The sequence below is a fragment of the Hyla sarda genome, unplaced genomic scaffold, assembly GCF_029499605.1.
Source record: "Hyla sarda isolate aHylSar1 unplaced genomic scaffold, aHylSar1.hap1 scaffold_517, whole genome shotgun sequence".
Taxonomy (NCBI): domain Eukaryota; kingdom Metazoa; phylum Chordata; class Amphibia; order Anura; family Hylidae; genus Hyla; species Hyla sarda.
This window is the reverse complement of record NW_026610528.1, coordinates 1-22456: the sequence shown is the minus strand read 5'-3', so window position 1 is coordinate 22456 and position 22456 is coordinate 1. Positions and strand designations below refer to the sequence as shown.

Genomic DNA, 22456 nt, shown 5'->3' with positions numbered 1-22456 from the left:
CACACTCTGGGCTGGGGGGCAGTCAACCACCAGTACACACAGCAGAACCTAAACCCATACCATTATTGCTAAGCAGCAAGACAGGGGCCCATTGCACTCCCACGGGGCCTTTTTAAATGCAATCCATAACCCGGATTTGCCAGGAACCCTTCTTACTCCTCCTACTTGCATGTGACACTTCCTACTTGCATGTGACACTGGGCTTAGGATCTGCATAGGAAACACACACACAAGCACACACCTACCTTTGTTGCCTGCAGATGCCTCCTTGGCTGTCCCCAAACGGTATCAAACCAACACCCACGGGAAGCTGTAAGCATAGAGGACATGCCTGCACCCCATTGGACTTACCTGTGTGGGTTAAATCCGGGTTATTTGACAACCTATGGCGGTGATGGTTCTGCTCAGGCAGAGCAGTGCTGATGCTCCTCATAAAGCTGTCGCTGCTGTGAAGGTTCTAGGTGACATCACAAATCCCTTTGGTTACATACACAACAAAGCTGGGTTGTTGTTGTTTACACTCTGCAAGGCCTGTGGAAGTGAGTGACATCATAGCACTGTAGTTCTGAGGGTTCAAGATGGATGCAACAATCTCCTGTTGCTTCTATGAAGGCCGTAATAGACGACATCACCAAACAGCTCCATAGTCACATACACAGCAAAGGAGAGATGTTGTTTACACCTAGTGATGTCAGTGGTATTGAGTGACATCACAGCACAGTGCTAAGGCTCCTGGGCCTGGACACAGCAGCGGCTGCAATATCTCAACGGAGAATACGTTTATATCTATGTGTGTGTGTGCGCATATATATATATATATATATATATATATATATATATATATATATTCTCCGCCGAAATCACTTTTAAACCCATTTCCACCTTTTTTTCCCTTCTCTTCCTCTTACTTTTTTTTCACGTTTTTTTACGTTTTTCTCCTTTTCGCCTCTTTTCTGGGCGTATTATTCTTCTTTTTCTTCTTTTTTTTCGTCTAATGCATACCCCATCAGTGCAGCAATGCTTATTCAATACCGCCAGCAGATGGAGACACTGGGGGATAATTTTCTAAGGATTTATACTGATTTTTCCTGTCTGAATTTGTCGCACAGAAAGTTGCAGGCCAAATATGTGTGACATTTCTGCGACTTTAGCTTCTAGAGCATTTTTACAACATTATACATAGGTGCTGAATACATAAAAAGCGACTGTTCAGCGACAGACAAGTCGCATCGGCTGAAAGTAGGCCAGAATGTCAGTCCATGTTGGAGCAGGTTTAGATACAGTCTAAAGCATAGATCTCAAAGTCTGTGCACAGAATTTAGCAAGGGCCTCGCACCTTCTGATGCATCAGGTAGGTGCACAATAGCATAGCCTAACCCTCTGTACTTTGGTCTATATTGATGCGGGACATAGACAGCCAGCTGATGACCAATCCATTAGTGCAATGGATGGCTGGAAGCATTTGTCTTTGCCTTTGCAATACCACAGAAGCAATGCATGGTCAATGTACAGCAATGACACACCTGTGTGAACAGCCAGGAGACCCCCCCCCCCCCCATGTTATGTTACATAGTTACATAGTTAGTACGGTCGAAAAAAGACATATGTCCATCACGTTCAACCAGGGAATTAAGGGGTAGGGGTGTGGCGCGATATTGGGGAAGGGATGAGATTTTATATTTCTTCATAAGCATTAATCTTATTTTGTCAATTAGGAACATTCAGCACCCACCCGCTATCAAGGCAGCTGCCTATCATGTCATGCCCTACCTGCACAGGTGTGCTGGCTACTCAAATGATCCAATTAAGGAGGCCATTTAGTCAGCAGCAGCAGAAGTCCTGTGCCTGGACGCTCCAACAGGGGCCAGACACAAGCAGAAGCAGAAGCAGCACCACCTTTTGTTTATTGGCTGCAGCAGCAGCAAGGCCCACAGGGCTGGCTAGCTGGCTAGCCAGCAAGCAGGTAGCAATGAAAGTAGGAATCTTTCTTTTTAACCCTGTAAGGGGGTGGTGCACTGTACCCGAAGATACTGCCATATCGGGTCAATGCATAGGGCGACGGAAGCAAGCTTCGAAATCGGCCCCCGTTCTCAAAAATCCATTTAATATATGGTCCCCAGATAGGGGACGTATCAGATATTAAACTGATAAGAACAGATACTACACTTGATCTTAGCCAAAAGGCCGAGAAGCGATAACCGTGAAAGGGGCGGGCCCAACAAGGTCCCCTTCATGGGCACTATCACTGCTTGCTGTCAGGGAGGCTGCCAGACAATTTTCCATGCACACTCTGGGCTGGGGGGCAGTCAACCACCAGTACACACAGCAGAACCTAAACCCATACCATTATTGCTAAGCAGCAAGACAGGGGCCCATTGCACTCCCACGGGGCCTTTTTAAATGCAATCCATAACCCGGATTTGCCAGGAACCCTTCTTACTCCTCCTACTTGCATGTGACACTGGGCTTAGGATCTGCATAGGAAACACACACACAAGCACACACCTACCTTTGTTGCCTGCAGATGCCTCCTTGGCTGTCCCCAAACGGTATCAAACCAACACCCACGGGAAGCTGTAAGCATAGAGGACATGCCTGCACCCCATTGGACTTACCTGTGTGGGTTAAATCCGGGTTATTTGACAACCTATGGCGGTGATGGTTCTGCTCAGGCAGAGCAGTGCTGATGCTCCTCATAAAGCTGTCGCTGCTGTGAAGGTTCTAGGTGACATCACAAATCCCTTTGGTTACATACACAACAAAGCTGGGTTGTTGTTGTTTACACTCTGCAAGGCCTGTGGAAGTGAGTGACTAGTGTTGCTCGCGAATATTCGCAATTCGAATATTATTCGCGAATATCGCATATTCGCGAATTCGCGAATTTCGCGAATATAGCGCTATATATTCGTAATTACGAATATTCGTTTTTTTTTTTTTCGTTTTTTTTTTTCTCCACAGTACACATCACAGTGATCATCCCTCTCTGCTTCCAGCTCGTGTGGTGTAAAGAAGGCTCTAATACTACTGTGTGAGACTGGCGTGCGAAAATTCGCATATGAGAAAATTCGCATATGCTAATTTTCGCATATGCGAATTTGCGCGTATGCTAATTTTGTATTTGCTAATATTCACATATGCTAATTTTCGCATACGCGAATATTCGCATATGCGAAAATAATACGAGAATATAACGAATATGCGAATATTCGCGAATATATGACGAATATTCGTCCATATATTCGCGAATATTCGCGAATTCGAATATGGCCTATGCCGCTCAACACTATGAGTGACATCATAGCACTGTAGTTCTGAGGGTTCAAGATGGATGCAACAATCTCCTGTTGCTTCTATGAAGGCCGTAATAGACGACATCACCAAACAGCTCCATAGTCACATACACAGCAAAGGAGAGATGTTGTTTACACCTAGTGATGTCAGTGGTATTGAGTGACATTCACAGCACAGTGCTAAGGCTCCTGGGCCTGGACACAGCAGCGGCTGCAATATCTCAACGGAGAATACGTTTATATCTATGTGTGTGTGTGCGCATATATATATATATATATATATATATATATATATATATATATATATATATATTCTCCGCCGAAATCACTTTTAAACCCATTTCCACCTTTTTTTCCCTTCTCTTCCTCTTACTTTTTTTTCACGTTTTTTTACGTTTTTCTCCTTTTCGCCTCTTTTCTGGGCGTATTATTCTTCTTTTTCTTCTTTTTTTTCGTCTAATGCATACCCCATCAGTGCAGCAATGCTTATTCAATACCGCCAGCAGATGGAGACACTGGGGGATAATTTTCTAAGGATTTATACTGATTTTTCCTGTCTGAATTTGTCGCACAGAAAGTTGCAGGCCAAATATGTGTGACATTTCTGCGACTTTAGCTTCTAGAGCATTTTTACAACATTATACATAGGTGCTGAATACATAAAAAGCGACTGTTCAGCGACAGACAAGTCGCATCGGCTGAAAGTAGGCCAGAATGTCAGTCCATGTTGGAGCAGGTTTAGATACAGTCTAAAGCATAGATCTCAAAGTCTGTGCACAGAATTTAGCAAGGGCCTCGCACCTTCTGATGCATCAGGTAGGTGCACAATAGCATAGCCTAACCCTCTGTACTTTGGTCTATATTGATGCGGGACATAGACAGCCAGCTGATGACCAATCCATTAGTGCAATGGATGGCTGGAAGCATTTGTCTTTGCCTTTGCAATACCACAGAAGCAATGCATGGTCAATGTACAGCAATGACACACCTGTGTGAACAGCCAGGAGACCCCCCCCCCCCCCATGTTATGTTACATAGTTACATAGTTAGTACGGTCGAAAAAAGACATATGTCCATCACGTTCAACCAGGGAATTAAGGGGTAGGGGTGTGGCGCGATATTGGGGAAGGGATGAGATTTTATATTTCTTCATAAGCATTAATCTTATTTTGTCAATTAGGAACATTCAGCACCCACCCGCTATCAAGGCAGCTGCCTATCATGTCATGCCCTACCTGCACAGGTGTGCTGGCTACTCAAATGATCCAATTAAGGAGGCCATTTAGTCAGCAGCAGCAGAAGTCCTGTGCCTGGACGCTCCAACAGGGGCCAGACACAAGCAGAAGCAGAAGCAGCAGAAGCAGCAGCAGCACCACCTTTTGTTTATTGGCTGCAGCAGCAGCAAGGCCCACAGGGCTGGCTAGCTGGCTAGCCAGCAAGCAGGTAGCAATGAAAGTAGGAATCTTTCTTTTTAACCCTGTAAGGGGGTGGTGCACTGTACCCGAAGATACTGCCATATCGGGTCAATGCATAGGGCGACGGAAGCAAGCTTCGAAATCGGCCCCCGTTCTCAAAAATCCATTTAATATATGGTCCCCAGATAGGGGACGTATCAGATATTAAACTGATAAGAACAGATACTACACTTGATCTTAGCCAAAAGGCCGAGAAGCGATAACCGTGAAAGGGGCGGGCCCAACAAGGTCCCCTTCATGGGCACTATCACTGCTTGCTGTCAGGGAGGCTGCCAGACAATTTTCCATGCACACTCTGGGCTGGGGGGCAGTCAACCACCAGTACACACAGCAGAACCTAAACCCATACCATTATTGCTAAGCAGCAAGACAGGGGCCCATTGCACTCCCACGGGGCCTTTTTAAATGCAATCCATAACCCGGATTTGCCAGGAACCCTTCTTACTCCTCCTACTTGCATGTGACACTGGGCTTAGGATCTGCATAGGAAACACACACACAAGCACACACCTACCTTTGTTGCCTGCAGATGCCTCCTTGGCTGTCCCCAAACGGTATCAAACCAACACCCACGGGAAGCTGTAAGCATAGAGGACATGCCTGCACCCCATTGGACTTACCTGTGTGGGTTAAATCCGGGTTATTTGACAACCTATGGCGGTGATGGTTCTGCTCAGGCAGAGCAGTGCTGATGCTCCTCATAAAGCTGTCGCTGCTGTGAAGGTTCTAGGTGACATCACAAATCCCTTTGGTTACATACACAACAAAGCTGGGTTGTTGTTGTTTACACTCTGCAAGGCCTGTGGAAGTGAGTGACATCATAGCACTGTAGTTCTGAGGGTTCAAGATGGATGCAACAATCTCCTGTTGCTTCTATGAAGGCCGTAATAGACGACATCACCAAACAGCTCCATAGTCACATACACAGCAAAGGAGAGATGTTGTTTACACCTAGTGATGTCAGTGGTATTGAGTGACATCACAGCACAGTGCTAAGGCTCCTGGGCCTGGACACAGCAGCGGCTGCAATATCTCAACGGAGAATACGTTTATATCTATGTGTGTGTGTGCGCATATATATATATATATATATATATATATATATATATATATATATATTTCTCCGCCGAAATCACTTTTAAACCCATTTCCACCTTTTTTTCCCTTCTCTTCCTCTTACTTTTTTTCACGTTTTTTTACGTTTTTCTCCTTTTCGCCTCTTTTCTGGGCGTATTATTCTTCTTTTTCTTCTTTTTTTTCGTCTAATGCATACCCCATCAGTGCAGCAATGCTTATTCAATACCGCCAGCAGATGGAGACACTGGGGGATAATTTTCTAAGGATTTATACTGATTTTTCCTGTCTGAATTTGTCGCACAGAAAGTTGCAGGCCAAATATGTGTGACATTTCTGCGACTTTAGCTTCTAGAGCATTTTTACAACATTATACATAGGTGCTGAATACATAAAAAGCGACTGTTCAGCGACAGACAAGTCGCATCGGCTGAAAGTAGGCCAGAATGTCAGTCCATGTTGGAGCAGGTTTAGATACAGTCTAAAGCATAGATCTCAAAGTCTGTGCACAGAATTTAGCAAGGGCCTCGCACCTTCTGATGCATCAGGTAGGTGCACAATAGCATAGCCTAACCCTCTGTACTTTGGTCTATATTGATGCGGGACATAGACAGCCAGCTGATGACCAATCCATTAGTGCAATGGATGGCTGGAAGCATTTGTCTTTGCCTTTGCAATACCACAGAAGCAATGCATGGTCAATGTACAGCAATGACACACCTGTGTGAACAGCCAGGAGACCCCCCCCCCCCCATGTTATGTTACATAGTTACATAGTTAGTACGGTCGAAAAAAGACATATGTCCATCACGTTCAACCAGGGAATTAAGGGGTAGGGGTGTGGCGCGATATTGGGGAAGGGATGAGATTTTATATTTCTTCATAAGCATTAATCTTATTTTGTCAATTAGGAACATTCAGCACCCACCCGCTATCAAGGCAGCTGCCTATCATGTCATGCCCTACCTGCACAGGTGTGCTGGCTACTCAAATGATCCAATTAAGGAGGCCATTTAGTCAGCAGCAGCAGAAGTCCTGTGCCTGGACGCTCCAACAGGGGCCAGACACAAGCAGAAGCAGAAGCAGCAGAAGCAGCAGCAGCACCACCTTTTGTTTATTGGCTGCAGCAGCAGCAAGGCCCACAGGGCTGGCTAGCTGGCTAGCCAGCAAGCAGGTAGCAATGAAAGTAGGAATCTTTCTTTTTAACCCTGTAAGGGGGTGGTGCACTGTACCCGAAGATACTGCCATATCGGGTCAATGCACAGGGCGACGGAAGCAAGCTTCGAAATCGGCCCCCGTTCTCAAAAATCCATTTAATATATGGTCCCCAGATAGGGGACGTATCAGATATTAAACTGATAAGAACAGATACTACACTTGATCTTAGCCAAAAGGCCGAGAAGCGATAACCGTGAAAGGGGCGGGCCCAACAAGGTCCCCTTCATGGGCACTATCACTGCTTGCTGTCAGGGAGGCTGCCAGACAATTTTCCATGCACACTCTGGGCTGGGGGGCAGTCAACCACCAGTACACACAGCAGAACCTAAACCCATACCATTATTGCTAAGCAGCAAGACAGGGGCCCATTGCACTCCCACGGGGCCTTTTTAAATGCAATCCATAACCCGGATTTGCCAGGAACCCTTCTTACTCCTCCTACTTGCATGTGACACTGGGCTTAGGATCTGCATAGGAAACACACACACAAGCACACACCTACCTTTGTTGCCTGCAGATGCCTCCTTGGCTGTCCCCAAACGGTATCAAACCAACACCCACGGGAAGCTGTAAGCATAGAGGACATGCCTGCACCCCATTGGACTTACCTGTGTGGGTTAAATCCGGGTTATTTGACAACCTATGGCGGTGATGGTTCTGCTCAGGCAGAGCAGTGCTGATGCTCCTCATAAAGCTGTCGCTGCTGTGAAGGTTCTAGGTGACATCACAAATCCCTTTGGTTACATACACAACAAAGCTGGGTTGTTGTTGTTTACACTCTGCAAGGCCTGTGGAAGTGAGTGACATCATAGCACTGTAGTTCTGAGGGTTCAAGATGGATGCAACAATCTCCTGTTGCTTCTATGAAGGCCGTAATAGACGACATCACCAAACAGCTCCATAGTCACATACACAGCAAAGGAGAGATGTTGTTTACACCTAGTGATGTCAGTGGTATTGAGTGACATCACAGCACAGTGCTAAGGCTCCTGGGCCTGGACACAGCAGCGGCTGCAATATCTCAACGGAGAATACGTTTATATCTATGTGTGTGTGTGCGCATATATATATATATATATATATATATATATATATATATATTTCTCCGCCGAAATCACTTTTAAACCCATTTCCACCTTTTTTTCCCTTCTCTTCCTCTTACTTTTTTTTCACGTTTTTTTACGTTTTTCTCCTTTTCGCCTCTTTTCTGGGCGTATTATTCTTCTTTTTCTTCTTTTTTTTCGTCTAATGCATACCCCATCAGTGCAGCAATGCTTATTCAATACCGCCAGCAGATGGAGACACTGGGGGATAATTTTCTAAGGATTTATACTGATTTTTCCTGTCTGAATTTGTCGCACAGAAAGTTGCAGGCCAAATATGTGTGACATTTCTGCGACTTTAGCTTCTAGAGCATTTTTACAACATTATACATAGGTGCTGAATACATAAAAAGCGACTGTTCAGCGACAGACAAGTCGCATCGGCTGAAAGTAGGCCAGAATGTCAGTCCATGTTGGAGCAGGTTTAGATACAGTCTAAAGCATAGATCTCAAAGTCTGTGCACAGAATTTAGCAAGGGCCTCGCACCTTCTGATGCATCAGGTAGGTGCACAATAGCATAGCCTAACCCTCTGTACTTTGGTCTATATTGATGCGGGACATAGACAGCCAGCTGATGACCAATCCATTAGTGCAATGGATGGCTGGAAGCATTTGTCTTTGCCTTTGCAATACCACAGAAGCAATGCATGGTCAATGTACAGCAATGACACACCTGTGTGAACAGCCAGGAGACCCCCCCCCCCCCCATGTTATGTTACATAGTTACATAGTTAGTACGGTCGAAAAAAGACATATGTCCATCACGTTCAACCAGGGAATTAAGGGGTAGGGGTGTGGCGCGATATTGGGGAAGGGATGAGATTTTATATTTCTTCATAAGCATTAATCTTATTTTGTCAATTAGGAACATTCAGCACCCACCCGCTATCAAGGCAGCTGCCTATCATGTCATGCCCTACCTGCACAGGTGTGCTGGCTACTCAAATGATCCAATTAAGGAGGCCATTTAGTCAGCAGCAGCAGAAGTCCTGTGCCTGGACGCTCCAACAGGGGCCAGACACAAGCAGAAGCAGAAGCAGCAGAAGCAGCAGCAGCACCACCTTTTGTTTATTGGCTGCAGCAGCAGCAAGGCCCACAGGGCTGGCTAGCTGGCTAGCCAGCAAGCAGGTAGCAATGAAAGTAGGAATCTTTCTTTTTAACCCTGTAAGGGGGTGGTGCACTGTACCCGAAGATACTGCCATATCGGGTCAATGCATAGGGCGACGGAAGCAAGCTTCGAAATCGGCCCCCGTTCTCAAAAATCCATTTAATATATGGTCCCCAGATAGGGGACGTATCAGATATTAAACTGATAAGAACAGATACTACACTTGATCTTAGCCAAAAGGCCGAGAAGCGATAACCGTGAAAGGGGCGGGCCCAACAAGGTCCCCTTCATGGGCACTATCACTGCTTGCTGTCAGGGAGGCTGCCAGACAATTTTCCATGCACACTCTGGGCTGGGGGGCAGTCAACCACCAGTACACACAGCAGAACCTAAACCCATACCATTATTGCTAAGCAGCAAGACAGGGGCCCATTGCACTCCCACGGGGCCTTTTTAAATGCAATCCATAACCCGGATTTGCCAGGAACCCTTCTTACTCCTCCTACTTGCATGTGACACTGGGCTTAGGATCTGCATAGGAAACACACACACAAGCACACACCTACCTTTGTTGCCTGCAGATGCCTCCTTGGCTGTCCCCAAACGGTATCAAACCAACACCCACGGGAAGCTGTAAGCATAGAGGACATGCCTGCACCCCATTGGACTTACCTGTGTGGGTTAAATCCGGGTTATTTGACAACCTATGGCGGTGATGGTTCTGCTCAGGCAGAGCAGTGCTGATGCTCCTCATAAAGCTGTCGCTGCTGTGAAGGTTCTAGGTGACATCACAAATCCCTTTGGTTACATACACAACAAAGCTGGGTTGTTGTTGTTTACACTCTGCAAGGCCTGTGGAAGTGAGTGACATCATAGCACTGTAGTTCTGAGGGTTCAAGATGGATGCAACAATCTCCTGTTGCTTCTATGAAGGCCGTAATAGACGACATCACCAAACAGCTCCATAGTCACATACACAGCAAAGGAGAGATGTTGTTTACACCTAGTGATGTCAGTGGTATTGAGTGACATCACAGCACAGTGCTAAGGCTCCTGGGCCTGGACACAGCAGCGGCTGCAATATCTCAACGGAGAATACGTTTATATCTATGTGTGTGTGTGCGCATATATATATATATATATATATATATATATATATATATATATATATTTCTCCGCCGAAATCACTTTTAAACCCATTTCCACCTTTTTTTCCCTTCTCTTCCTCTTACTTTTTTTTCACGTTTTTTTACGTTTTTCTCCTTTTCGCCTCTTTTCTGGGCGTATTATTCTTCTTTTTCTTCTTTTTTTTCGTCTAATGCATACCCCATCAGTGCAGCAATGCTTATTCAATACCGCCAGCAGATGGAGACACTGGGGGATAATTTTCTAAGGATTTATACTGATTTTTCCTGTCTGAATTTGTCGCACAGAAAGTTGCAGGCCAAATATGTGTGACATTTCTGCGACTTTAGCTTCTAGAGCATTTTTACAACATTATACATAGGTGCTGAATACATAAAAAGCGACTGTTCAGCGACAGACAAGTCGCATCGGCTGAAAGTAGGCCAGAATGTCAGTCCATGTTGGAGCAGGTTTAGATACAGTCTAAAGCATAGATCTCAAAGTCTGTGCACAGAATTTAGCAAGGGCCTCGCACCTTCTGATGCATCAGGTAGGTGCACAATAGCATAGCCTAACCCTCTGTACTTTGGTCTATATTGATGCGGGACATAGACAGCCAGCTGATGACCAATCCATTAGTGCAATGGATGGCTGGAAGCATTTGTCTTTGCCTTTGCAATACCACAGAAGCAATGCATGGTCAATGTACAGCAATGACACACCTGTGTGAACAGCCAGGAGACCCCCCCCCCCCCCATGTTATGTTACATAGTTACATAGTTAGTACGGTCGAAAAAAGACATATGTCCATCACGTTCAACCAGGGAATTAAGGGGTAGGGGTGTGGCGCGATATTGGGGAAGGGATGAGATTTTATATTTCTTCATAAGCATTAATCTTATTTTGTCAATTAGGAACATTCAGCACCCACCCGCTATCAAGGCAGCTGCCTATCATGTCATGCCCTACCTGCACAGGTGTGCTGGCTACTCAAATGATCCAATTAAGGAGGCCATTTAGTCAGCAGCAGCAGAAGTCCTGTGCCTGGACGCTCCAACAGGGGCCAGACACAAGCAGAAGCAGAAGCAGCAGAAGCAGCAGCAGCACCACCTTTTGTTTATTGGCTGCAGCAGCAGCAAGGCCCACAGGGCTGGCTAGCTGGCTAGCCAGCAAGCAGGTAGCAATGAAAGTAGGAATCTTTCTTTTTAACCCTGTAAGGGGGTGGTGCACTGTACCCGAAGATACTGCCATATCGGGTCAATGCATAGGGCGACGGAAGCAAGCTTCGAAATCGGCCCCCGTTCTCAAAAATCCATTTAATATATGGTCCCCAGATAGGGGACGTATCAGATATTAAACTGATAAGAACAGATACTACACTTGATCTTAGCCAAAAGGCCGAGAAGCGATAACCGTGAAAGGGGCGGGCCCAACAAGGTCCCCTTCATGGGCACTATCACTGCTTGCTGTCAGGGAGGCTGCCAGACAATTTTCCATGCACACTCTGGGCTGGGGGGCAGTCAACCACCAGTACACACAGCAGAACCTAAACCCATACCATTATTGCTAAGCAGCAAGACAGGGGCCCATTGCACTCCCACGGGGCCTTTTTAAATGCAATCCATAACCCGGATTTGCCAGGAACCCTTCTTACTCCTCCTACTTGCATGTGACACTGGGCTTAGGATCTGCATAGGAAACACACACACAAGCACACACCTACCTTTGTTGCCTGCAGATGCCTCCTTGGCTGTCCCCAAACGGTATCAAACCAACACCCACGGGAAGCTGTAAGCATAGAGGACATGCCTGCACCCCATTGGACTTACCTGTGTGGGTTAAATCCGGGTTATTTGACAACCTATGGCGGTGATGGTTCTGCTCAGGCAGAGCAGTGCTGATGCTCCTCATAAAGCTGTCGCTGCTGTGAAGGTTCTAGGTGACATCACAAATCCCTTTGGTTACATACACAACAAAGCTGGGTTGTTGTTGTTTACACTCTGCAAGGCCTGTGGAAGTGAGTGACATCATAGCACTGTAGTTCTGAGGGTTCAAGATGGATGCAACAATCTCCTGTTGCTTCTATGAAGGCCGTAATAGACGACATCACCAAACAGCTCCATAGTCACATACACAGCAAAGGAGAGATGTTGTTTACACCTAGTGATGTCAGTGGTATTGAGTGACATCACAGCACAGTGCTAAGGCTCCTGGGCCTGGACACAGCAGCGGCTGCAATATCTCAACGGAGAATACGTTTATATCTATGTGTGTGTGTGCGCATATATATATATATATATATATATATATATATATATATATATATATATATTCTCCGCCGAAATCACTTTTAAACCCATTTCCACCTTTTTTTCCCTTCTCTTCCTCTTACTTTTTTTTCACGTTTTTTTACGTTTTTCTCCTTTTCGCCTCTTTTCTGGGCGTATTATTCTTCTTTTTCTTCTTTTTTTTCGTCTAATGCATACCCCATCAGTGCAGCAATGCTTATTCAATACCGCCAGCAGATGGAGACACTGGGGGATAATTTTCTAAGGATTTATACTGATTTTTCCTGTCTGAATTTGTCGCACAGAAAGTTGCAGGCCAAATATGTGTGACATTTCTGCGACTTTAGCTTCTAGAGCATTTTTACAACATTATACATAGGTGCTGAATACATAAAAAGCGACTGTTCAGCGACAGACAAGTCGCATCGGCTGAAAGTAGGCCAGAATGTCAGTCCATGTTGGAGCAGGTTTAGATACAGTCTAAAGCATAGATCTCAAAGTCTGTGCACAGAATTTAGCAAGGGCCTCGCACCTTCTGATGCATCAGGTAGGTGCACAATAGCATAGCCTAACCCTCTGTACTTTGGTCTATATTGATGCGGGACATAGACAGCCAGCTGATGACCAATCCATTAGTGCAATGGATGGCTGGAAGCATTTGTCTTTGCCTTTGCAATACCACAGAAGCAATGCATGGTCAATGTACAGCAATGACACACCTGTGTGAACAGCCAGGAGACCCCCCCCCCCCATGTTATGTTACATAGTTACATAGTTAGTACGGTCGAAAAAAGACATATGTCCATCACGTTCAACCAGGGAATTAAGGGGTAGGGGTGTGGCGCGATATTGGGGAAGGGATGAGATTTTATATTTCTTCATAAGCATTAATCTTATTTTGTCAATTAGGAACATTCAGCACCCACCCGCTATCAAGGCAGCTGCCTATCATGTCATGCCCTACCTGCACAGGTGTGCTGGCTACTCAAATGATCCAATTAAGGAGGCCATTTAGTCAGCAGCAGCAGAAGTCCTGTGCCTGGACGCTCCAACAGGGGCCAGACACAAGCAGAAGCAGAAGCAGCAGAAGCAGCAGCAGCACCACCTTTTGTTTATTGGCTGCAGCAGCAGCAAGGCCCACAGGGCTGGCTAGCTGGCTAGCCAGCAAGCAGGTAGCAATGAAAGTAGGAATCTTTCTTTTTAACCCTGTAAGGGGGTGGTGCACTGTACCCGAAGATACTGCCATATCGGGTCAATGCATAGGGCGACGGAAGCAAGCTTCGAAATCGGCCCCCGTTCTCAAAAATCCATTTAATATATGGTCCCCAGATAGGGGACGTATCAGATATTAAACTGATAAGAACAGATACTACACTTGATCTTAGCCAAAAGGCCGAGAAGCGATAACCGTGAAAGGGGCGGGCCCAACAAGGTCCCCTTCATGGGCACTATCACTGCTTGCTGTCAGGGAGGCTGCCAGACAATTTTCCATGCACACTCTGGGCTGGGGGGCAGTCAACCACCAGTACACACAGCAGAACCTAAACCCATACCATTATTGCTAAGCAGCAAGACAGGGGCCCATTGCACTCCCACGGGGCCTTTTTAAATGCAATCCATAACCCGGATTTGCCAGGAACCCTTCTTACTCCTCCTACTTGCATGTGACACTGGGCTTAGGATCTGCATAGGAAACACACACACAAGCACACACCTACCTTTGTTGCCTGCAGATGCCTCCTTGGCTGTCCCCAAACGGTATCAAACCAACACCCACGGGAAGCTGTAAGCATAGAGGACATGCCTGCACCCCATTGGACTTACCTGTGTGGGTTAAATCCGGGTTATTTGACAACCTATGGCGGTGATGGTTCTGCTCAGGCAGAGCAGTGCTGATGCTCCTCATAAAGCTGTCGCTGCTGTGAAGGTTCTAGGTGACATCACAAATCCCTTTGGTTACATACACAACAAAGCTGGGTTGTTGTTGTTTACACTCTGCAAGGCCTGTGGAAGTGAGTGACATCATAGCACTGTAGTTCTGAGGGTTCAAGATGGATGCAACAATCTCCTGTTGCTTCTATGAAGGCCGTAATAGACGACATCACCAAACAGCTCCATAGTCACATACACAGCAAAGGAGAGATGTTGTTTACACCTAGTGATGTCAGTGGTATTGAGTGACATCACAGCACAGTGCTAAGGCTCCTGGGCCTGGACACAGCAGCGGCTGCAATATCTCAACGGAGAATACGTTTATATCTATGTGTGTGTGTGCGCATATATATATATATATATATATATATATATATATATATATATATTTCTCCGCCGAAATCACTTTTAAACCCATTTCCACCTTTTTTTCCCTTCTCTTCCTCTTACTTTTTTTTCACGTTTTTTTACGTTTTTCTCCTTTTCGCCTCTTTTCTGGGCGTATTATTCTTCTTTTTCTTCTTTTTTTTCGTCTAATGCATACCCCATCAGTGCAGCAATGCTTATTCAATACCGCCAGCAGATGGAGACACTGGGGGATAATTTTCTAAGGATTTATACTGATTTTTCCTGTCTGAATTTGTCGCACAGAAAGTTGCAGGCCAAATATGTGTGACATTTCTGCGACTTTAGCTTCTAGAGCATTTTTACAACATTATACATAGGTGCTGAATACATAAAAAGCGACTGTTCAGCGACAGACAAGTCGCATCGGCTGAAAGTAGGCCAGAATGTCAGTCCATGTTGGAGCAGGTTTAGATACAGTCTAAAGCATAGATCTCAAAGTCTGTGCACAGAATTTAGCAAGGGCCTCGCACCTTCTGATGCATCAGGTAGGTGCACAATAGCATAGCCTAACCCTCTGTACTTTGGTCTATATTGATGCGGGACATAGACAGCCAGCTGATGACCAATCCATTAGTGCAATGGATGGCTGGAAGCATTTGTCTTTGCCTTTGCAATACCACAGAAGCAATGCATGGTCAATGTACAGCAATGACACACCTGTGTGAACAGCCAGGAGACCCCCCCCCCCCATGTTATGTTACATAGTTACATAGTTAGTACGGTCGAAAAAAGACATATGTCCATCACGTTCAACCAGGGAATTAAGGGGTAGGGGTGTGGCGCGATATTGGGGAAGGGATGAGATTTTATATTTCTTCATAAGCATTAATCTTATTTTGTCAATTAGGAACATTCAGCACCCACCCGCTATCAAGGCAGCTGCCTATCATGTCATGCCCTACCTGCACAGGTGTGCTGGCTACTCAAATGATCCAATTAAGGAGGCCATTTAGTCAGCAGCAGCAGAAGTCCTGTGCCTGGACGCTCCAACAGGGGCCAGACACAAGCAGAAGCAGAAGCAGCAGAAGCAGCAGCAGCACCACCTTTTGTTTATTGGCTGCAGCAGCAGCAAGGCCCACAGGGCTGGCTAGCTGGCTAGCCAGCAAGCAGGTAGCAATGAAAGTAGGAATCTTTCTTTTTAACCCTGTAAGGGGGTGGTGCACTGTACCCGAAGATACTGCCATATCGGGTCAATGCATAGGGCGACGGAAGCAAGCTTCGAAATCGGCCCCCGTTCTCAAAAATCCATTTAATATATGGTCCCCAGATAGGGGACGTATCAGATATTAAACTGATAAGAACAGATACTACACTTGATCTTAGCCAAAAGGCCGAGAAGCGATAACCGTGAAAGGGGCGGGCCCAACAAGGTCCCCTTCATGGGCACTATCACTGCTTGCTGTCAGGGAGGCTGCCAGACAATTTTCCATGCACACTCTGGGCTGGGGGGCAGTCAACCACCAGTACACACAGCAGAACCTAAACCCATACCATTATTGCTAAGCAGCAAGACAGGGGCCCATTGCACTCCCACGGGGCCTTTTTAAATGCAATCCATAACCCGGATTTGCCAGGAACCCTTCTTACTCCTCCTACTTGCATGTGACACTGGGCTTAGGATCTGCATAGGAAACACACACACAAGCACACACCTACCTTTGTTGCCTGCAGATGCCTCCTTGGCTGTCCCCAAACGGTATCAAACCAACACCCACGGGAAGCTGTAAGCATAGAGGACATGCCTGCACCCCATTGGACTTACCTGTGTGGGTTAAATCCGGGTTATTTGACAACCTATGGCGGTGATGGTTCTGCTCAGGCAGAGCAGTGCTGATGCTCCTCATAAAGCTGTCGCTGCTGTGAAGGTTCTAGGTGACATCACAAATCCCTTTGGTTACATACACAACAAAGCTGGGTTGTTGTTGTTTACACTCTGCAAGGCCTGTGGAAGTGAGTGACATCATAGCACTGTAGTTCTGAGGGTTCAAGATGGATGCAACAATCTCCTGTTGCTTCTATGAAGGCCGTAATAGACGACATCACCAAACAGCTCCATAGTCACATACACAGCAAAGGAGAGATGTTGTTTACACCTAGTGATGTCAGTGGTATTGAGTGACATCACAGCACAGTGCTAAGGCTCCTGGGCCTGGACACAGCAGCGGCTGCAATATCTCAACGGAGAATACGTTTATATCTATGTGTGTGTGTGCGCATATATATATATATATATATATATATATATATATATATATATATATATATTTCTCCGCCGAAATCACTTTTAAACCCATTTCCACCTTTTTTTCCCTTCTCTTCCTCTTACTTTTTTTTCACGTTTTTTTACGTTTTTCTCCTTTTCGCCTCTTTTCTGGGCGTATTATTCTTCTTTTTCTTCTTTTTTTTCGTCTAATGCATACCCCATCAGTGCAGCAATGCTTATTCAATACCGCCAGCAGATGGAGACACTGGGGGATAATTTTCTAAGGATTTATACTGATTTTTCCTGTCTGAATTTGTCGCACAGAAAGTTGCAGGCCAAATATGTGTGACATTTCTGCGACTTTAGCTTCTAGAGCATTTTTACAACATTATACATAGGTGCTGAATACATAAAAAGCGACTGTTCAGCGACAGACAAGTCGCATCGGCTGAAAGTAGGCCAGAATGTCAGTCCATGTTGGAGCAGGTTTAGATACAGTCTAAAGCATAGATCTCAAAGTCTGTGCACAGAATTTAGCAAGGGCCTCGCACCTTCTGATGCATCAGGTAGGTGCACAATAGCATAGCCTAACCCTCTGTACTTTGGTCTATATTGATGCGGGACATAGACAGCCAGCTGATGACCAATCCATTAGTGCAATGGATGGCTGGAAGCATTTGTCTTTGCCTTTGCAATACCACAGAAGCAATGCATGGTCAATGTACAGCAATGACACACCTGTGTGAACAGCCAGGAGACCCCCCCCCCCCCCCCATGTTATGTTACATAGTTACATAGTTAGTACGGTCGAAAAAAGACATATGTCCATCACGTTCAACCAGGGAATTAAGGGGTAAGGGTGTGGCGCGATATTGGGGAAGGGATGAGATTTTATATTTCTTCATAAGCATTAATCTTATTTTGTCAATTAGGAACATTCAGCACCCACCCGCTATCAAGGCAGCTGCCTATCATGTCATGCCCTACCTGCACAGGTGTGCTGGCTACTCAAATGATCCAATTAAGGAGGCCATTTAGTCAGCAGCAGCAGAAGTCCTGTGCCTGGACGCTCCAACAGGGGCCAGACACAAGCAGAAGCAGAAGCAGCAGCAGCACCACCTTTTGTTTATTGGCTGCAGCAGCAGCAAGGCCCACAGGGCTGGCTAGCTGGCTAGCCAGCAAGCAGGTAGCAATGAAAGTAGGAATCTTTCTTTTTAACCCTGTAAGGGGGTGGTGCACTGTACCCGAAGATACTGCCATATCGGGTCAATGCATAGGGCGACGGAAGCAAGCTTCGAAATCGGCCCCCGTTCTCAAAAATCCATTTAATATATGGTCCCCAGATAGTGGACGTATCAGATATTAAACTGATAAGAACAGATACTACACTTGATCTTAGCCAAAAGGCCGAGAAGCGATAACCGTGAAAGGGGCGGGCCCAACAAGGTCCCCTTCATGGGCACTATCACTGCTTGCTGTCAGGGAGGCTGCCAGACAATTTTCCATGCACACTCTGGGCTGGGGGGCAGTCAACCACCAGTACACACAGCAGAACCTAAACCCATACCATTATTGCTAAGCAGCAAGACAGGGGCCCATTGCACTCCCACGGGGCCTTTTTAAATGCAATCCATAACCCGGATTTGCCAGGAACCCTTCTTACTCCTCCTACTTGCATGTGACACTGGGCTTAGGATCTGCATAGGAAACACACACACAAGCACACACCTACCTTTGTTGCCTGCAGATGCCTCCTTGGCTGTCCCCAAACGGTATCAAACCAACACCCACGGGAAGCTGTAAGCATAGAGGACATGCCTGCACCCCATTGGACTTACCTGTGTGGGTTAAATCCGGGTTATTTGACAACCTATGGCGGTGATGGTTCTGCTCAGGCAGAGCAGTGCTGATGCTCCTCATAAAGCTGTCGCTGCTGTGAAGGTTCTAGGTGACATCACAAATCCCTTTGGTTACATACACAACAAAGCTGGGTTGTTGTTGTTTACACTCTGCAAGGCCTGTGGAAGTGAGTGACATCATAGCACTGTAGTTCTGAGGGTTCAAGATGGATGCAACAATCTCCTGTTGCTTCTATGAAGGCCGTAATAGACGACATCACCAAACAGCTCCATAGTCACATACACAGCAAAGGAGAGATGTTGTTTACACCTAGTGATGTCAGTGGTATTGAGTGACATCACAGCACAGTGCTAAGGCTCCTGGGCCTGGACACAGCAGCGGCTGCAATATCTCAACGGAGAATACGTTTATATCTATGTGTGTGTGTGCGCATATATATATATATATATATATATATATATATATATATATATATATATATTCTCCGCCGAAATCACTTTTAAACCCATTTCCACCTTTTTTTCCCTTCTCTTCCTCTTACTTTTTTTTCACGTTTTTTTACGTTTTTCTCCTTTTCGCCTCTTTTCTGGGCGTATTATTCTTCTTTTTCTTCTTTTTTTTCGTCTAATGCATACCCCATCAGTGCAGCAATGCTTATTCAATACCGCCAGCAGATGGAGACACTGGGGGATAATTTTCTAAGGATTTATACTGATTTTTCCTGTCTGAATTTGTCGCACAGAAAGTTGCAGGCCAAATATGTGTGACATTTCTGCGACTTTAGCTTCTAGAGCATTTTTACAACATTATACATAGGTGCTGAATACATAAAAAGCGACTGTTCAGCGACAGACAAGTCGCATCGGCTGAAAGTAGGCCAGAATGTCAGTCCATGTTGGAGCAGGTTTAGATACAGTCTAAAGCATAGATCTCAAAGTCTGTGCACAGAATTTAGCAAGGGCCTCGCACCTTCTGATGCATCAGGTAGGTGCACAATAGCATAGCCTAACCCTCTGTACTTTGGTCTATATTGATGCGGGACATAGACAGCCAGCTGATGACCAATCCATTAGTGCAATGGATGGCTGGAAGCATTTGTCTTTGCCTTTGCAATACCACAGAAGCAATGCATGGTCAATGTACAGCAATGACACACCTGTGTGAACAGCCAGGAGACCCCCCCCCCCCCATGTTATGTTACATAGTTACATAGTTAGTACGGTCGAAAAAAGACATATGTCCATCACGTTCAACCAGGGAATTAAGGGGTAGGGGTGTGGCGCGATATTGGGGAAGGGATGAGATTTTATATTTCTTCATAAGCATTAATCTTATTTTGTCAATTAGGAACATTCAGCACCCACCCGCTATCAAGGCAGCTGCCTATCATGTCATGCCCTACCTGCACAGGTGTGCTGGCTACTCAAATGATCCAATTAAGGAGGCCATTTAGTCAGCAGCAGCAGAAGTCCTGTGCCTGGACGCTCCAACAGGGGCCAGACACAAGCAGAAGCAGAAGCAGCAGAAGCAGCAGCAGCACCACCTTTTGTTTATTGGCTGCAGCAGCAGCAAGGCCCACAGGGCTGGCTAGCTGGCTAGCCAGCAAGCAGGTAGCAATGAAAGTAGGAATCTTTCTTTTTAACCCTGTAAGGGGGTGGTGCACTGTACCCGAAGATACTGCCATATCGGGTCAATGCATAGGGCGACGGAAGCAAGCTTCGAAATCGGCCCCCGTTCTCAAAAATCCATTTAATATATGGTCCCCAGATAGGGGACGTATCAGATATTAAACTGATAAGAACAGATACTACACTTGATCTTAGCCAAAAGGCCGAGAAGCGATAACCGTGAAAGGGGCGGGCCCAACAAGGTCCCCTTCATGGGCACTATCACTGCTTGCTGTCAGGGAGGCTGCCAGACAATTTTCCATGCACACTCTGGGCTGGGGGGCAGTCAACCACCAGTACACACAGCAGAACCTAAACCCATACCATTATTGCTAAGCAGCAAGACAGGGGCCCATTGCACTCCCACGGGGCCTTTTTAAATGCAATCCATAACCCGGATTTGCCAGGAACCCTTCTTACTCCTCCTACTTGCATGTGACACTGGGCTTAGGATCTGCATAGGAAACACACACACAAGCACACACCTACCTTTGTTGCCTGCAGATGCCTCCTTGGCTGTCCCCAAACGGTATCAAACCAACACCCACGGGAAGCTGTAAGCATAGAGGACATGCCTGCACCCCATTGGACTTACCTGTGTGGGTTAAATCCGGGTTATTTGACAACCTATGGCGGTGATGGTTCTGCTCAGGCAGAGCAGTGCTGATGCTCCTCATAAAGCTGTCGCTGCTGTGAAGGTTCTAGGTGACATCACAAATCCCTTTGGTTACATACACAACAAAGCTGGGTTGTTGTTGTTTACACTCTGCAAGGCCTGTGGAAGTGAGTGACATCATAGCACTGTAGTTCTGAGGGTTCAAGATGGATGCAACAATCTCCTGTTGCTTCTATGAAGGCCGTAATAGACGACATCACCAAACAGCTCCATAGTCACATACACAGCAAAGGAGAGATGTTGTTTACACCTAGTGATGTCAGTGGTATTGAGTGACATCACAGCACAGTGCTAAGGCTCCTGGGCCTGGACACAGCAGCGGCTGCAATATCTCAACGGAGAATACGTTTATATCTATGTGTGTGTGTGCGCATATATATATATATATATATATATATATATATATATATATATTTCTCCGCCGAAATCACTTTTAAACCCATTTCCACCTTTTTTTCCCTTCTCTTCCTCTTACTTTTTTTTCACGTTTTTTTACGTTTTTCTCCTTTTCGCCTCTTTTCTGGGCGTATTATTCTTCTTTTTCTTCTTTTTTTTCGTCTAATGCATACCCCATCAGTGCAGCAATGCTTATTCAATACCGCCAGCAGATGGAGACACTGGGGGATAATTTTCTAAGGATTTATACTGATTTTTCCTGTCTGAATTTGTCGCACAGAAAGTTGCAGGCCAAATATGTGTGACATTTCTGCGACTTTAGCTTCTAGAGCATTTTTACAACATTATACATAGGTGCTGAATACATAAAAAGCGACTGTTCAGCGACAGACAAGTCGCATCGGCTGAAAGTAGGCCAGAATGTCAGTCCATGTTGGAGCAGGTTTAGATACAGTCTAAAGCATAGATCTCAAAGTCTGTGCACAGAATTTAGCAAGGGCCTCGCACCTTCTGATGCATCAGGTAGGTGCACAATAGCATAGCCTAACCCTCTGTACTTTGGTCTATATTGATGCGGGACATAGACAGCCAGCTGATGACCAATCCATTAGTGCAATGGATGGCTGGAAGCA

The 22456-nt window shown here is 45.8% G+C and overlaps 9 non-coding genes across 9 annotated transcripts; all 9 read right to left on the bottom strand.

The window, feature by feature from the left end:
- Window positions 1-2005: 2005 nt before the first annotated feature.
- Window positions 2006-2196, bottom strand: LOC130338287 (U2 spliceosomal RNA). The gene has a single exon (XR_008879016.1). It is a non-coding gene; the product is annotated as a U2 spliceosomal RNA (small nuclear RNA).
- A 2579-nt stretch (window positions 2197-4775) lies between these two features.
- On the bottom strand, window positions 4776-4966 carry LOC130338275 (U2 spliceosomal RNA). Its single transcript, XR_008879005.1, has one exon. It is a non-coding gene; the product is annotated as a U2 spliceosomal RNA (small nuclear RNA).
- A 2089-nt stretch (window positions 4967-7055) lies between these two features.
- Window positions 7056-7246, bottom strand: LOC130338292 (U2 spliceosomal RNA). The gene has a single exon (XR_008879021.1). It is a non-coding gene; the product is annotated as a U2 spliceosomal RNA (small nuclear RNA).
- A 2085-nt stretch (window positions 7247-9331) lies between these two features.
- LOC130338263 (U2 spliceosomal RNA) lies at window positions 9332-9522 on the bottom strand. Its single transcript, XR_008878994.1, has one exon. It is a non-coding gene; the product is annotated as a U2 spliceosomal RNA (small nuclear RNA).
- Window positions 9523-11613: 2091 nt separating this feature from the next.
- Window positions 11614-11804, bottom strand: LOC130338357 (U2 spliceosomal RNA). Its single transcript, XR_008879071.1, has one exon. It is a non-coding gene; the product is annotated as a U2 spliceosomal RNA (small nuclear RNA).
- Window positions 11805-13896: 2092 nt separating this feature from the next.
- LOC130338345 (U2 spliceosomal RNA) lies at window positions 13897-14087 on the bottom strand. Its single transcript, XR_008879060.1, has one exon. It is a non-coding gene; the product is annotated as a U2 spliceosomal RNA (small nuclear RNA).
- A 2087-nt stretch (window positions 14088-16174) lies between these two features.
- Window positions 16175-16365, bottom strand: LOC130338332 (U2 spliceosomal RNA). The gene has a single exon (XR_008879049.1). It is a non-coding gene; the product is annotated as a U2 spliceosomal RNA (small nuclear RNA).
- Window positions 16366-18453: 2088 nt separating this feature from the next.
- LOC130338298 (U2 spliceosomal RNA) lies at window positions 18454-18644 on the bottom strand. Its single transcript, XR_008879026.1, has one exon. It is a non-coding gene; the product is annotated as a U2 spliceosomal RNA (small nuclear RNA).
- Window positions 18645-20737: 2093 nt separating this feature from the next.
- On the bottom strand, window positions 20738-20928 carry LOC130338320 (U2 spliceosomal RNA). Its single transcript, XR_008879038.1, has one exon. It is a non-coding gene; the product is annotated as a U2 spliceosomal RNA (small nuclear RNA).
- Window positions 20929-22456: the final 1528 nt, after the last annotated feature.